This window comes from Rhinolophus sinicus, chromosome 17, assembly GCF_057876585.1.
Source record: "Rhinolophus sinicus isolate RSI-liver-muscle chromosome 17, RSI-T2T, whole genome shotgun sequence".
Taxonomy (NCBI): domain Eukaryota; kingdom Metazoa; phylum Chordata; class Mammalia; order Chiroptera; family Rhinolophidae; genus Rhinolophus; species Rhinolophus sinicus.
The window spans coordinates 49,119,981-49,136,842 of record NC_142517.1 but is presented as its reverse complement, the minus strand read 5'-3'; the positions used below and the strand labels follow the sequence as shown (position 1 = coordinate 49,136,842).

General features: G+C 36.2%; 1 protein-coding gene across 3 annotated transcripts in view; it reads right to left on the bottom strand.

Moving 5' to 3' along the window:
- Nucleotides 1-16,862, bottom strand: part of MAP3K13 (mitogen-activated protein kinase kinase kinase 13) — a 142,793-nt gene that overhangs the window by 110,617 nt on the left and 15,314 nt on the right. Inside the window, exon 1 of one of the 3 annotated variants that reach the window (XM_019735852.3) lies at nt 3,583-3,702. The exons of the other annotated variants lie outside the window; for them this stretch is intronic. The gene's annotated coding sequence lies outside the window, so the exon portion shown is untranslated. Of the gene's footprint in view, nt 1-3,582; nt 3,703-16,862 lie in introns of those variants that run through there. 3 annotated transcript variants of the gene reach the window in all.

Sequence of the window (16,862 nt, the reverse complement as noted above, 5' to 3'; positions counted from 1 at the left end):
TTAAAGCCTCTTAACTTCTAGTCATGTATAGTCTTTCTAGTAAGCTCTATTCAGATGACATTTCCATATCTGGTCATTAGCTTTTCACATTCATGACAAACCAATATCTACTATAGTGGTTCAATTTTTTAAATACAATCCAGAGACAATATAGGGACATTTTCTTAAGCTTTCTTTTCTCTCTATATTTTTCCTGGCATTACATACCATTTGACTTCTTCCTGAGATCTCTTTCCCTGAGCAGTAAGAGTCTTGGGCCAAATTCTGGTCTCGGTGGAGTTTGGCTTTGGCTTCCTTCTACTTTTTCTTGTGGTTCTGCTCCTACTTCTTATGTGACAATTTATATACCATAAAAATCAGCTGATGGGCAGCAACAGCAGGTAGAGGAATCTGATTTGGACAGTGAACTATGAGTCAGAGACTAGGAATGCCACAGAAAAAAAAAAGGCCTTCAAGCAATTAGGAACTGGGAGAACCAAAGGAGTTGAGCAATCTGAAAGAGGCAAAGGGTTAACAACTTGGAGTTTGACAGGCAGTGAGGGAGCAGGGCAGAGCAGGCCTAACAAGTATATGGAACCAGCAGCAGGGAAAATGTAAAATGCTTTGCACCTTTAATCACTCTTTATTCCTCTTACTATGGCGAATTCCAGTCTAATGTGACACTGGCCTATCAGTAATAACAACTGCGACATTGGCTGGCTGACCAGTCAATCTGGAGTGGGGCGTGATCACAGTTCTTTTGGCAGAAAGGTTTTCTTTACTCTGGTTGTTAAATTGGATGAAATTACATTAATTCACACCAAAGAAGGAGAAAGTTATTACAGCTCTCAAAAATAGTATGTTTTGAGGACAGAGCCAAAGCAACACTTCTCCAAGTATATTCTATGGCATATTCTATCACTCCTGCATGTTAGTTAAATGCTCCAGATGAAAACAGGATTCAGTGGTCAAACACTGGGGGAAATGCTGCATGACCCTCTTACTAGAAACATTAGCATATTACAAGTCCTGAGAAGTCTTCCAGTAAGTACATAAACTCATTTGATTTTATTTAATTTACTTGAATAGTTAGTGCTTTTAGTGTCCTGCTCGATAAATCTTTATATACCCCAAGATTATAAAGATATTTTTCCTTTATTTTTTCTAGCTTTCTGGTTCTGAGTTTCATGTTTAGATCTCTGACCCACGTCTATTTAATTTTGTGTACGGAGTGAAAAAGATGTGAAGTTTCTTTTTTGTCCACAAGAAAATCCATTTGTTCCAGCAACGTGTTTAAAAATACTACCCTTTTCCCATTGAAGTGGCTTAGCACCCTGATCAAAAATCAATTGACTTCATATGTGTGGGTCTATTTCTGGATGCACTGTTCTGTTGCATTGATATATTTGTCTATCCTTAGGGCAATATTTGATTATTGTAGCTTTACAGTTCCTTTTTAAGATGGTTTTAGCCATTCTATATAAGTTGCATTTCCAGATAAATTCTAGAATCACTTGACAATTTCTTCAAAAATGCCTGCTTGAATTTTGATAGGGATTACATTGGATATATAGATTAATTTAGGGAGAATTGGCATCTTAACAATTTTGAATTTTATACTCCTTGATCATGGTATATACACTGTAATTTTTATTTCAGTCAAAGAAGTTCTTGCCTTCATAGAACTTGTGTTCTTGTGGGAAATACTACATGTATTTTAGATATCTATAGAAAATAAATTAAATATATATATTCAAATAAATTAAATAATGCCAGGTAGTTATTTAAAAAAAAAAAGTATATCAGGGTAAAGGAAAAATACAGTGGATGTGGGGTATTGGTGTCTTTGAGGAAGAGGCATTTGAGTAGAGATCTGAACGAAGGGAGGGAAGAAACAAAGTAGGGGAAGCGCTTTCCAGGCAGCAGAGGCCTGCAGGCAGAAACAAGTTGGATGTGTTCCTAGGAACCTGGAGCAAACTGACTAAGGAGGACCATGCTGGGCATGATGCTAAACAAATGGTCAGAAGTTGATCATGTAGGCTTTGTAGGGCATGGTCAAGGGTTTGGGTGTTAGAGGCAGCTACTGGAGGTTAAGATTCAGCCAGTACACACAGGCATGGTGTTTTTAAAACACTGAAGTATTTCAATCCTTTAGGAAATAGCTGTTCCCATGGTTACAGTCTCCCCTTCCATGTTGGCTCCTTTCCCCACCCCCAACTTCCCACCCCATGAACTAACAACTAAATAAGCAACTTGGCCCAGCAGAGGCTATTGAGTTGGGGAAGTTAATCAGCTCAGGAACCTAAAATCATTGAAATTTATCAATCTAAAGGATGAGTAAAGGTTTCACTTCATTATAGTCCTAGAGCCTGCGTAGGACAGTGTATCTTGGGCTTCCATCCCATCAAGAGTCAGATGGGGCCCAGTACCACCATCTGGGCTCCTGCTCAGTCCAACAGGAATAAGAAGCAGGCTAGAGAAATAGACTGAATGTCCCTGAGGTCTGAGATGAAGATAGAGGAAAGAGGAAATACAGTGTATTTCTACATAAACAATCTGTCTCCTCAGCACTTCCTAAGTGATTTAAAAGGCTACTGACCAACTAGCCAGCTTTTATAACTTTTGTATATTAACCACATCAAACTCTGTTTCTATATTCAAAACCATAAATTTGTCCCGTTCTGGGAGTTTTTTTATTTGTTTTGTTTTTGTTTTTAAATACATTGTGGCAAAAGGGAAATAGAAAATATCAACCTTTCGAACACAAAACGCAACCTTAACATTCTAATCATAGCTGCACTCAGTAAAGTCAATGCTTGTGCAACAACAATGCTTGTGTAGTTCCTGGAATCCTAATCTCAACATAGAAGTATAGCAACTGAAATACAGCCATTCCAACTTCGTATATGAAATTAAGTTTATACATGCTAGTACTAGGAACTTAGTCTGGAAAATTACTATGCATGTCAAAATCTTAAAAATAGATTTCTCCAAAGTTGCATGAAATTTCTAAGGCTGCTTGCTATTTCCATCCATTTCACAAAAATTCCTCCTCTTTGAAAATACATTCTGCTGCTCTCAAATCTAGGATTCCAACATTTTATTACACACACAGTATTAAAGTTCTACTTTATTCTCATTTATTTAGTTTATTTGAACATCAAAACCTTCAGTGTAATTACCTGAGAGGCTACTAAATATTTGCTAACATAAACTTGTAACATGAACCTAAATTAAAGGAAAAGCATCTGGAAAGAACATCAGGGAGAAATCTAAGCACTACGTAGAAATAATCAATCTCTGGGCAACAGATAAATATTCACTCACTTTTACTTTCTGATGGTAAACAACTTCCCTCAACACAGATAAGCTATTAAAAAATCATCTTATGCAAGCAGTAGAACATTTGCTGAGAAACTTCGTGGCTTTCTTTTTCATTTTTTTAACATAAAACTACTTGTGAAAAGCCAAAGCTTTGTTTTAAGTAGGTCTAGCACACAAGATTTGGGGCCAGGCAGGACTTTAATCTAATCTCAGATGGCAATTATTCCTACAATCCCTTTTCCATTCAAATATCGTAATTTTTAAAATAAAACTACTTACACCACAGAAAGCTGAGCCTGGACAGACAGCATGAAACTATCAGCAGCCACCCATTTCCTCACAGACTAAACTTTGTTCCCTTGTGGGCTGTTTCTGGATCGGGTTCACACTGATACACATTGACTCTGGCCTTGGAAGCTACCACCCCGTGAGGGAGGTGGGAGGGTTTGTTAATTTAACTCCTGCTTGATAACCACTATCAGCAACTTCTTAAAGGTTGATTTCAGTGCATTTAAAGAGACAAATGTGAGGAAGATTATAGGGAAAGCCTGAAAAATCTCAATAACCCCTGATGACTGGGCTTTAGTTTTAGAGGGGATTTCTTCCCATGTGTTCCTGGGAAAGAAAACTAAATATATATGTATACATACATGTATATATATGTATTTCTCTGAGCTTCAAAAATTTTGCTTTCTTCCTTTGGTAAAAGTTCTCCCTCCTCCTCTGAATCTATACATTCAGCAAATGGCAAAAGAAGCCAGACAGCTGCTTCTCTACTGTAGTCCCTCATTACCCCCGACCCTCACTAGTTAGGGAAATAATACCGAGTTCTTGTTAAACTTAGTGCTTTCTAACATTGAAACCACCTGCTGATCTAATGTAAAGTGAAAACTTGGATCCCAAATTCTGTTCTTTGCAAGACAAATGTTATGCTGCTTCATCCCCTTCCACATCCGTAAATTCTTTCCCTTCTGAGCTACTGTATTTCTGTAGTTTGTAGCATTCGCCTTCAAAGCAGAAACCATTTATTATGTACTTAGTGCACTAATCACTTTATTATTTCATACTTTCCCAGGCATGACTTTTGGGATCATCTTCAGTTGTTCTTTGTCTGATTCTCTGTATCCAGTTTGGCACCTCCAATATCCTGGTGATCCTCTGTAAGAAGCACTGGGGGAGGCCGACGAATGGTGGCTCCCAGAAGAGGTGCATGCCCTCCCTAAATCCCCAGAATCTGTGCACCTGCTATCTTGCATGGCAAAAGGGATTTTGCACCTGCCATTAAGGTTAAGGATTTTGAGATGGGGAGATTATCCCGATGGGTCCAATATAATCCCATGAATCCTCTAAAAGCGTGAACGTTTCCAGGCTGTGGTCAGAGACAGGTGAAGTGAGGACGTGACTTGTGCTTGCTTTGAAGATGGAGGAAGGGAGCTGCTACAATTTGGGAAAGGCAAAGAAACAGGTTCTCCCCTGGATTCTCCAGAAAGGGATGCAGCCGTGATGACACATTGGTTTTGGCCTACTGAAATCCATCTTGGATTTTAAACTACAGATTGTAAGGTAATACATTTGCATTGTTTTAAGCCACTAAATTTGTGATAATTTTGGTATAGCGGCAATAGAAAAACAATACAGGTACTTTAATTTTAAAATGTCCCTTTGAAAATATAAAACCTAGAACTGAATAAAATACTCCTAATAAGGTCTGATGAAGAACAAAATAATTGTGTAACTATCAAGATCCTTAATCTGGATGCTATAATTGTATAAATGCAACTCAAGATTGTATTAAATTTTGAATGCATTATACTCTTAAGTTAGCGGACTCCTAAGTTTTTGTCATACAAACTACATCAAACCAGATACGTGACTCTATCCTCATTCTTTTTTCAACTAATTTTGGAGATGAAATGCAGAGCTTTACGTTCAATTCTTTTCTATTCCACCTTATTGGTTTTAGCCCATCTTTCCAAACTAGTAAGATAATTTGGGGTCATGCCTGTGTACTCTGTCACAGGAAGTATCCTTTTTAAGCCTAACTGCATTTACTTAATGTCCATGTATTCGTCAAGTTTTAGTAAATACATATGGAGCAGTCAAGATCAAGAAAAGAGTTCTGAAACAGAGAACAGAGTTCTGTTTTTAGAGACCTTCGGTTTAACATTGATCTATGCATCATTTTGGGTACACAAGTTTGATCAGCTACAAAATCACCTACTCTCGTGTAGCTTACCTTTTTTAACTTCTCAAATATATCAAATAAGAATAACTCCTCAAATATACCAAATTTATCAAATAAGAATAAAATGCCTTAATAAATAAAGATATGACTATGGCATACCAATCCACTAGAACTCTTACTTAAGTGGTTAGTTTAATATGAGCAGGTTTTTGGGTTGTTGGTTTTTTTGTTTTTTTTTTTCATAATTTGGTGCTGTCTCTTAGTGGTTATCATTTTCTATTTATAAACTATCAATTAATTATTCTTTCTAGAAGTCTACTTGAAATTAAAAGGAAGTTTATTCAATTGTAGAAAGTGGCAATGATCTCTGTCTCAAAAGAGGAGATACAAGGGGAGGGGAAAGAGGGGGGACACAAAGAAAGAAGGCATGATAGAAGGAACGAGCATGACACGAGTATACCCTTAGGAGAGTATGGAAACCAGACTGGTCAGAGCAGCAGTGGTTGTTGGAAACTAGTGTGAAATGAGTTGAAACATATGATGTAAAGTCTTGAAAATGGTACACGAAAACAGTAATTTTAAATTAATGAATCCGAAAATAGGAAAATCTGAAAGATTTTAAAGCAAGAAAACATAATAGTAAGAAGAATATTTTAATAACCTAACTGAAAAATGGGCAAAGTATATGAACTGTTCACAGACGAAGAAATATAAATGGCTCTTAAATATATGAAAAGACATTACAACACACTCACTATAGGAGAAATGCAAATTAAAAGTACAATGACATAATTTTAATCTATATTTTAACTTATCAAAGTGACAAAATTCAAAAGTCTCATAAGACACAATATTGGTGAGATTATGGGAAAATAATGGAGGATAAATTGGTAGGACCCCTCTGGAAAGCAAGCTGGCAATCACATTATGAACGCACATACCCTTTTACGTAGCAAAAACTAAAAACCTACACATGTGAAATGACGCATGGCCATGGATATTCACTGCAGCATTGTTTGCAAAAAATGCCAATCAGTAGGGAATTAGTCAATCAAATTACAGTACAGATATACAATGAGATGCTGGAATGAAAACATAAGCAACTTTGTGTTACTGATAAAGAGTGATCAAGCAATATTAAGTTTTAAAAAGTAAGGTAAGAGTAGTATATTTAGAATGCAACGGTGTGTGTGTGCAGAGAGAGAATGTGGGAGACTATGCAAGAAACAAGAAACAGCGGGTTGTGTCTAGAAGAGGGACTGCATAGCTATGGTTCAGAGGTGGAAAGAGACTTATATATCCTTATGTCCTTTTTGAATTTTTACCAAAGCTGGTTATACCTACTTAAAAATAAATAGATATGCTAAATGGCAATGTGGCATCCTGGAATACAAAAAAGTACAGTAGTGGAAAATCTGATGAAAACTGAATAAATGAGTTTAGTTAACAATCATGTACAAAATTAACTTCTTAATTTTGACAATTGAGCCATGTTTATACAAGATGTTAACATCAGGAGAAATTGGTAAAGGTACTGTTTTTGCAAACCTAAAATTATTTCCCGAATAAAAAGCTTATTAAAACAATAAAAAATATTTGCAAACTTTTTTGTAAACCTAAAATTATTTCCCAAATAAAAAGCTTATTAAAACAATAAAAAATATTTTAAAAGTTATTAGGGTAGCTATGGTAGAAATAGCTTGGAGAGAGAGATTAGAACCAAAGAGGCCAGATGTGAAACTGGGAGTAACCTTGGAATGAGGTGACAAGGGTCTCAATAAGGTAAAAGTCATGAAAATACAATGAAAAGAACATATATATATGATACATTTCCACAGAAAAAAACCACAAAAAATTTGTAATAGCAGAGAGCAGTGATAAGAACAGTGATACCAGTGACCAAAGATGAAAATTAGAGAGGAAGATGGTTTAAAGGGGAATGAGATTCATTTCATCCATTAATTCAATAAATATTTGTTGGCCCCTGCTATGCTAGACTCTGTGCAAGGCACTGGGATGTGGGAGTGAGTTTATAAACGCCAAATATGAAGGGACGCTAAAGTGCCCTAGTTGATTTGTTCCAAAGGCATCTGGATATTACAAGCTGAGAGTTCAGGTGAGAGGAGAGAACTGGAATAGCTAAGAAAGGTGATATAGAATGAGGAAGGAGAAGTTAAAAATAAACTGGGGACAGAAACACAATCAGGGAAAGAGAGGAGTAGCAAAGAAGACAGGGAAGGAATGGCCAAAGGATTTTGAAAAGAAACAGGATAGGGAAATTTTCCTGGAAACCAAGATAAAATAAAGATCAAAGAATAAGGGTTTCATCAAATGCACTGTCCAAGAAATGATACACAAAAGACCAGAAGACAGTTGGTTAAAAATAGATCATTGATGGCAGGGGAGGTGACTCGAGAGACCTTTATACTTTCAGTAAAGTTTAAATGGAACTCAGACCACAGAAGTCAAAATTTTCTTACAAGGAAGCACTTCTGATTTAAAGGTTTTTGGGAAATGGGATTCCATTTATTGTCATGCTTCTGAAAGCATGATGATCCTGCATCTGAAGCCACAGGATGAATCTTCATGCAGCATCAGCTTTGTCTGGAGGAAAATATATTGAAACAGGAGAAGAATGCAAAAGTTGCATGAGCTTTTAAGATAAATCCTGAAATTGAAAGTATAGAATGTCTTTATAGGAGGTGACCTTCCTACTTCTTGGGCTACAAATTCTCTCTCCATTCCTATAAATGTATACTTGGGTAGAAATCATAATGGCCAGCTATGCTGTAATGTGAGCTTGCTATTAAAACACAGGATACCTATAATTTAAACTTTATGAACTATGGCCTTGCATGGCAAATTACAATAAATGCTTTAGATTCAAAGAAGAAAAATGAAGAAAATCTTGAATTTATCATATTTCCCACTAGTTGCTATTGCTATTTATGTAACCATATATTATTTATCCTTTATATCTGTAGCTAGAGCTTAGCTACACACTTACAGGAAAATCAGTGTCAACTATACTGAGACACTTAATCAATGCTATTTGAGACTGATGAATATATACTAAGTTCCTACCAATTCTATACACACACACATAATGTATATACATATACTTGGGTGGTGAGTGCACATATACACAAATTAATATATATGAGTATACAGTGGTCCCCCCTTAGCTGCAATTTTGCTTTCCATGGTTTCAGTTACCCACAATCAACTGTGGTTCAAAAATATTACATGAAAAATTCCAGAAATAAACAATTCATAAGTTTTAAGTTGCACGCCATTCTGAGTAGCATGATGAAATCTCGCACCTTCCCACTCCATCCTGCCCAGGATGTGAATCATTCCTTCATCTACAGTATCCATGCTGTACAGCTACCCACACGTTAGTCTCTTAGTAGCCATCTGGGTTATCATATGGACTATCTCAGTAGTGAATTGCTTGTGTTCAAGTAACCCTTATTTTAATAATGGCCCCAAAATGCAAGAGCAGTGATGCTGGCAATTCAAATATGTCAAAGAGAAACTGTAAAGTGTTTCCTTTAAATGAAAAGGTAAGTACAGTACAATAAGATATTTAGAGAGACCACATTCACATAACTTTAATTACAGTATATTGTTATAATTATTCTGTTTTATTATTAGTGATTGTTGTTAATCTCTTACTGTGCCTTATTTATAAATTAAACTTTATCACAGGTATGCATGTATAGGAAAAAGTATACAGCAGGACTTTGAATAACATCATTCCATTCAACGTTGTTTCATTATAACGTTGATAAGATGCCACAGAAACTTAACTCTTGTTTAAATCAATTAGACAATGGTGAAATTAGTTTCCTTATACATCATTTTGTTTAAAGTTGACAACATTATTGACAACATTAAGTGAGAACTAACTATAGCAGGGTGCCAAAAAAATGTATACAAGTGGACACTTCAGTCAACGTTGCTCAAGCAGTAGTTCACTATAATCAGAAGTGTCTGGACCTGATGGTAACCACTCTGAGCACCTCTTGTAATTGCAGAAGTCAAATGTGACTTGTATTCATCTTTTGCTATCAGTATATGTTAACTATTACAATTTTAATACAGTTTTTCCTTTTTAAACATGTGTATACATTTTTGGCACCCTCTGTGTATAGGTTTGATACTATCTGTGGTTTCAAGCATGCATTGGGGAGGTCTTAGAACATACCCCCGAATGGAGAAGGGGGGAGACTACTGTATATACATGTGTATAAACACACACATAATGTAAACATAAGTGTTTATACAAGAATTGGTGACTGTGCTTCAAATTCTAATTCATATGACAACAACTGAAACCCTGACATGTGCACTGCACAGTGTACTAGGAAAATGGAAACAGTTGTCATATGTAATTCTGTGCCAAGTAAATTAAGATACTACTTTAGCATTAGGTCTTCATAAAACAGGCTAAGCATAAATTTGAAAGCTTTGCTCTGATATTCTCCATCTAATTTTAAACAGTCCTCAGTCTATAAGGCAATACTTGCACCAAGTAAAGATTTATTTTATATCTTTTATATCTCTAAGCCATTAGAGGAGTAATGCACAGGAGCTTATTGAAAATGTCATGGGAAAGATACATAGGGTTAATAATTTTTCTAAAATTGATTCTAGTCTAGTCTGATATCATCGAACTAGAGTTATTAATATAATCACTTATTACCTTAATGTAATTCTGATAGAAATTTTTAATGTTTAAAGAAAACCAATTTTACCAATAGTCAAAACATAATGTCTTCTTTTCTAAATGTTTGGGTTTCTAAACTAAAAGTTCTACAATAAATAGCTCTCATTAATGCATCTTGCATATATTGTCTGAAAGAACCTCTTGAGGCTAAGAAACAAAAAGCTAATGCAACATTCAACCTGGAAGACAGAATTACAGCTCTCATAGCATTTCATTCAGCCTAGGGTGTTGGCTTTCACAATTAATAACAACTAAGGGGACACGATATCACTTCTTAACATTGTGTATTGTCTGTAACTCTCTGCTGTCACATTTTAAAGGAATTTTGACATCATTGTGTTTTGAGAAAGCAAATCTGAATTGATATCCTAGGAGATCATAAATTATTTCCTTTTCCTACTTGACTTTCATAATCATGAGATTGGTAGAATTCTCAATGATTCCCTTTTTGTCTTATATATTCAGGGAATGTTAATTGATATAAGCACTTTGGGTGTGAGTTAAATGGAATTATTAAGACCAGCATGCAATTGGTATTACCTAGAAAAGGTGAAGAAGCCTGTTCCTAAAACAAGCAGTTTAACTCCCAGGCACACACCCTAGCAGCGCTCCCAACTACTGTGCATGGTACCTGAGTATGCAACAAAAGGGCTATAGGTATGCCCAGGAATGGCTCTCCTCGACCCTCCAGCCAAGCAGAAGCCCCCAAGCCAGAGATACAGCATCTTTAATGCAGTGCGTTGCACAAATATTATCTATCATTTTCTATGTGACATGAAAAAGGTTGGGAAACATTGACAGAGAAGTTCTTGCATATGAGACATATGCATATATATAGGAGCAATGTTTGTAATAATTAAAAACTGGAACTTCCCAAATGTGCGTCCATCAAGTTTTCTGCTAAAAAGTGCCAGAATGCTCACCCAATGCAGTGAAAAACTAATGAGCAATAGTTATATGCGTTGACACGGGTAAATCGAAGACTATAATATTGAGTAACAAAAACAGTAAGTGCTAGGAAAATTACACATGCTATGACTCCACTTTCACAAAGTTCAAAACCATGTGAAAGTAATCAATATACCGTTTAAACATGTGATAAAACCATTGAAAGAAGCAAGAAAATTAGTAACACAAAATTCAGAACTTTGGTTACCTTGGAGGGAGCAAGAAAAGTTTAGGATCAGAGAGGAGTGCACAGGAGATAATGGTTACATTGCTTTTTTTGAACTGGGCTATAGGTACACATATGTTCTCTATATAATTATTCCATAAGCCTTGTGGATATTTTGTAAATATTTTGTGTCTACTCAATAGTTAATAAACATCTTTTATAAAAGCCCTACTTTGTCCAAAGGTAGACAGGGAAGGCAGCTTCCTTCTCTGCAACAGAAGGAGGTGCAAGGGGTAGGAGGGAGCAAGCACCAAATGACACAGAATGCTGCAGGTCGGACACTGAGCCTTTATCAAAGGCCCTACTGACTCAGACACAACTACAACGATAAAAGACTTGGAAGCTATACCTATAATAAAGTTAAAACTAATTTCAATATGCTATCATTTAATAAGGCACCATATATGCAAATTTTAACATTAAATAAAATCTGGATTTACAATATCAGGACTGAATAAACTGCCAGCTTATGGATGAATAACTTCTCTTGCTATTTTCTAAACACTCAACATTTCATTGTGTATCTAGACCACACAAAAGACATTTATAGAATGACAATACTTTAATTCATCATGTATGTCCAGCAATGTGTGCTTAATCAAATGCCTGTCTGTTTGTCCGTGTCATTCAAGGGCAGGTTCATAAAGCTTCAAGAGCAAGAACTGGGTCTGTTTCAACTGATATAACTACCAAGGAAAACACAATGAAATCATTTTTAAGCATTCCTACCTGTACTCTCTCCCCTTTTCTTTTAAAAGCATTGGATATTTTGCCAATCCAGAAGATATAGTAGACCACAAAGACATAAACTTAACCTCCAAATTAATTAAACTTATTATTTTTATTTGACAGATAAAATAAATCCAGTTTGAGCTCTCCCTTTAATATTAAAAAAAAAAAGCCACTTAAAAGCAGATAGGTTAATGTTTACACAAAGGCACTTTTTTTCTCTTTATTTTTTTACTTTAAAGTTGTAACTGGTGAGTGACCTTGCGGGAATTCCCCATCAGTTCTGGAGTATCTATCTGGAGTTTCAAATAGAAACTACTTTCACGTGATACATGAGAATGGTATGCCAAGTGGTATCTGTCTCTGCACCTTGAACTTGGATAGTATAGCTCAGATGAATCAATAAACTTTACACAAAATGAAAGGTTGTTTTCCCCCTTAGACCATTTAAGAAAAGATACAATTTAAATATATATGATATTGTATATTTATAGGATCAATTATATAGAGAAAATCTTCATATATTTATCCAATTCAAGAAATTTACCCTTATACAGTTTCAAACTATCAAAGACAGGACAATTTTTAAGTATGTCAAACACTGAATATATCATGCTGAAGTGAGTCCATAATTAATTCCTGTTACATGAATATAACTACCTTAAAATCTAGATGATATAAAGCCTCATTGTTTTTGCTTTATTTTGGAATTTCTAAAATAACTATTTTCACTGAGAAGTTATTTCAGACAGTGTGAAAAGGCTTATAAGGAACCTGTCCATTCCAGTGTGAGATGGTTATGAAACTAACCCTACACCACTGAAAATCAATGTAGTCATAAGTAACAGTAGGGATGATTTAGAATAGAAACAACATAGTTCCCCAGTTTAGGCCACACCTCTAGTTTTAACCTTGGCGCTTCTCTCCCTCAGTTTCGGAAGGTGAAAGTACAATCCGTGTTGCCCTGGAATTTAAGCCCAGTCATCTATCTTACTCTCAAAAGCTGTTTCAGGACAGAAAAAATTAAACATTTCACAATCTGAGTTTCTGCAGAATATACTGGTGTTTCAGAAGTTGAGATGAAGGGTAAACGAGTGAATGCAGAAAGAGGAGAGTATCAGGAAAAGTTAGCAAAAGGAGCACTACTTTTTAATATTTTTCCTAGAATACCTCAACACTGTTTTATAACAGTGGCTGGAATCTTAATGGGACTGAAGATCTTCCTGGGGTGCCAAGAAAATGAGTAAAAATGTCTCTGGCTGACAGAAAACACATGGGATTTCGAGACTAACATTCTCAAAGAAGGAAGGAGACTGCTTTTTGGAGAAGGGATATTCCTAGGAAACTCATTCTAAAATAGGAGAAAATTAAGGGACCAGTCGAATCAAGGTACCATTGGTGTGAGCTCTTTAGAGACATAGAATTTTGAGACACAAAACAGTTTAATTTGAAGTGCCTTCTGACTCAACTCCTAGAAGTTGTCTTAACTTCCACCAAAAAAGCCTGGCTTTCTTCTGGAAAGTTGAACGTAGCTTACATTCACCCCCACGAATGTCAGAAGCAGAAGTAGCTAGAACAGAGAAGCCTTAAGGAACACAAAAATGAATGAAGAGAAATACAGTGATAGGATAGTGGCAAGTGCTGATTCCCTCTTTCCATCAATAGAAATAACTAGATACATGATAAATTTGTGCCATATTAATTTCATTTCTTTTGCTTCTCACATCACTCTTTTTTTCTTTTTGTGTTTTAGTTTGGATAATTTCTACTGACCTATTTTCAAATTCACTTATTCTTTTCTCAGCTCTGTCTGGTCTGTTGATAAGCCCATCAAAGTTCTTCATCTTGGGTATCATATTTTTTATTTTAGTATGTCCATTTGACTCTTTTTATAGTTTATATTTCTCTGCTAAAATTCCTCCTCTGTTCATGCACATGCCCCACCTTTTCCACTAGATTCTATAACATAGTAATTAAAGTCCCTACCTAATAGTTCCAACATGAGTCATCTATAGGTCTGGGTCTATTGCTTTATCTCTTGAAAAACGGGTTGTTGTTATTTTCACATATTTTATAATTTTTGATTAAATGCCAGACATTGTCTATAGAATAACCATACACAGTGAGAAAAAGAATACTTACTCTTGGTAATGGGCATGCGTATTCTTCTGTTCTGTACCCAAGTAAACTGAATCCCAAAGAGAGATAATCTGGTGAATAGTTGAGCTGTGTTTATTGTTTTGTTGTTGCTGTAGTTACCTTTTGTACACCTTCCTCCAGCAGTGGGCAGCTGCTTTGTGCTTAGAGTGGAGCACAGGACACTTAAGGGTTTTACTCAGTGTTCCTGCTCCACCCTCAGCTTTCAGTAGTCACAGCACGCCTGTGCCACAGAAGAGGTTCTTTCTCTGAATCCTGGCCCCTCCCTAAGTAGATTACTGTTGTTTGTTACTCAGTGCTAACTAACGTGGTTCTCTTCATCCAGCCTCAATCTTAGGCAGGCCTTATGCACCTAGGCCTTGGGTATAGGGCTTTCTGCATCCCCACCCCAACCTTAGGGAAGTGAAACTCTACCTAGCATCTGTGGGGGAACACTGCAAAAAATTCTCCAGCACTGTAGATCCCACACTAAATACAACGTAGCAACAATCACTAGTAGAGAGTCTTCTGCCCCTCCCCAAGAAGATATTCATTGCTTCTACATGACCCCAAGAACCAGTAAATCTTCACCTGGATCCTGAAAACAGAAGGGTTTCCTGTCCCTCCCCTAGTGCCTCAAGATTTTTGTTTCATATGAGATAATGACTGATAAAGTGGGCAGGGTTTTCTAACTGTGTGTCCTAAAGGGTGTCTCTCTCTAATATTATGTCTTGCCCTCAATCTTTTATGAGCACCAGGGGAGGCTGCAGTTATATCCTCGTCCTGCACCCCTCCCCCCCACCAAAAAAAGGTAAGTTAAAGTCCTAACCTCTGGTATCTGTGAATGTGACTGTATTTGGGAACAGGCTCTTTGCAGATATAATCAAGTTAAGATGATGTCATACTGGAGTAGGGTGGGTCCTAATTCAACATGACTAGTCCTTATAAGTAGAGAACACATGGTGATATAGGAAGCCCCATACCTCATTCGCCCACAGAGGGTCAGCAAGATGGCAGAATAAGAGGCCCCAGATCTAGTTTCCCTCAGAGACACTAACTTAACAACAATATATGGTCTAAAAGGTCTTTATGTGACTTCCAGAAATCAGTTAAGAAGTTGTAGTACTCCAGAAAAGCTCAAAGCCAAGAACAGCCACATTGAAATGGGTAGAAAAGCCATTTCATTTCACGTGTTACAGCCTTTCCCTCAAGCTGGCATAGTTTGGCACAATCAGGAATAAACATCCTACTCACAGCTTCTCCGTGAGGAGGGAGAGAGAAGAGTACAATGTATGTGTAATGTTCCAGGTTGGGGGGGTGGGGAACTACCTGAGAGACTGGTTTCTGTCTCACCTGACTTGGAGTGCTGAGGAATACAGCACACTTTGGAGGCCTAGGGGCTACTGAGAGCAGGGGAGAGCATTCAGGCTAGCTGCAGCACCAGAAAACCTGTAATACAACAGACCCACACCAGAGGCAGCAAAAGTTCATAAACTCCTGAAAAAGAAACTGGCAGACTTTTTCATTGGGAAAACACATGCATAAGCCCAAAGAAGACACAATTCCAAACAAAGTTTGAGAGACCCCAGAATCTTTAGTACAGCTGATTGATGAAGGTGTTCTTCTGTATGAAGTCAGTCCATAGAACTGGGGGAGATGGCTGTTTTTTTACATGCACAAATCCCAGGAAAAAATAACAAGACATATGAGGAAATGGAAACATGGTCCAATCAGAGGAACAAAATAAATCTCCAGAAATTAACCCTAAAGAAACAGAGGTCTATGAGTTATCTGAAAAAGAATGTGAAATAATCATTGTAAAGATGCTCAATGTGCTACAAGAGAATACAGATAGACAACTAAAGAAAATCAGGAAAATGATACATGAACAAAATGAGAATATCAACAAAGATAGAAAGTATAAAAAAGAACCGAACAGAAATTCTGGATCTGAAGACTACAAACGGGAAATTTCAGAAATATGTAGAAATTAAACACACTCTTGAACAACTATGGCTCAAAGAAGAAATCACCTGGGAAATTAGAAAATACGAGTATATCAAGAAAAATGGAAACAAAAATACAACATACCAAAACTTATGGGAGGAGGCAAAAGCAGTACTAAGGGGGGAGTTTACAGTGGTAAATGCCTACATTAAAAAAGAAGAAAAGATCTCAAATCAACAACCTAACTTTATACCTCAAAGAACTGGAAAAAGAATAACAAACTAAACTCAATTACTAGAAGGAAAGAAATAATGAAGATAGTGCAGTAATAAACAAAATACAGAACAGAAAAAAATCAATGAAGCTATGAGCTGGTTTTTAAAAAAGATCAACAAAATTGACAACTCTTAGACTCAAAAAAGAAAAAGGGAGATTATTCAAATAACAAAATTTGAAACAAAAGAGGAGACATTACAACCGATATCACAGAAATAAAAAGAATCAAAAGAATCTACTATGAACAATTACACACCAACAAATTGGATAATCTAGAAGAAATTGATACATTTCTAGAAACATACAACCACCAAAAATATATTATGAAGAAATAGAAAATCTGAACAGACCTATAACTAGTAAGAAAATTGAATCAGTAA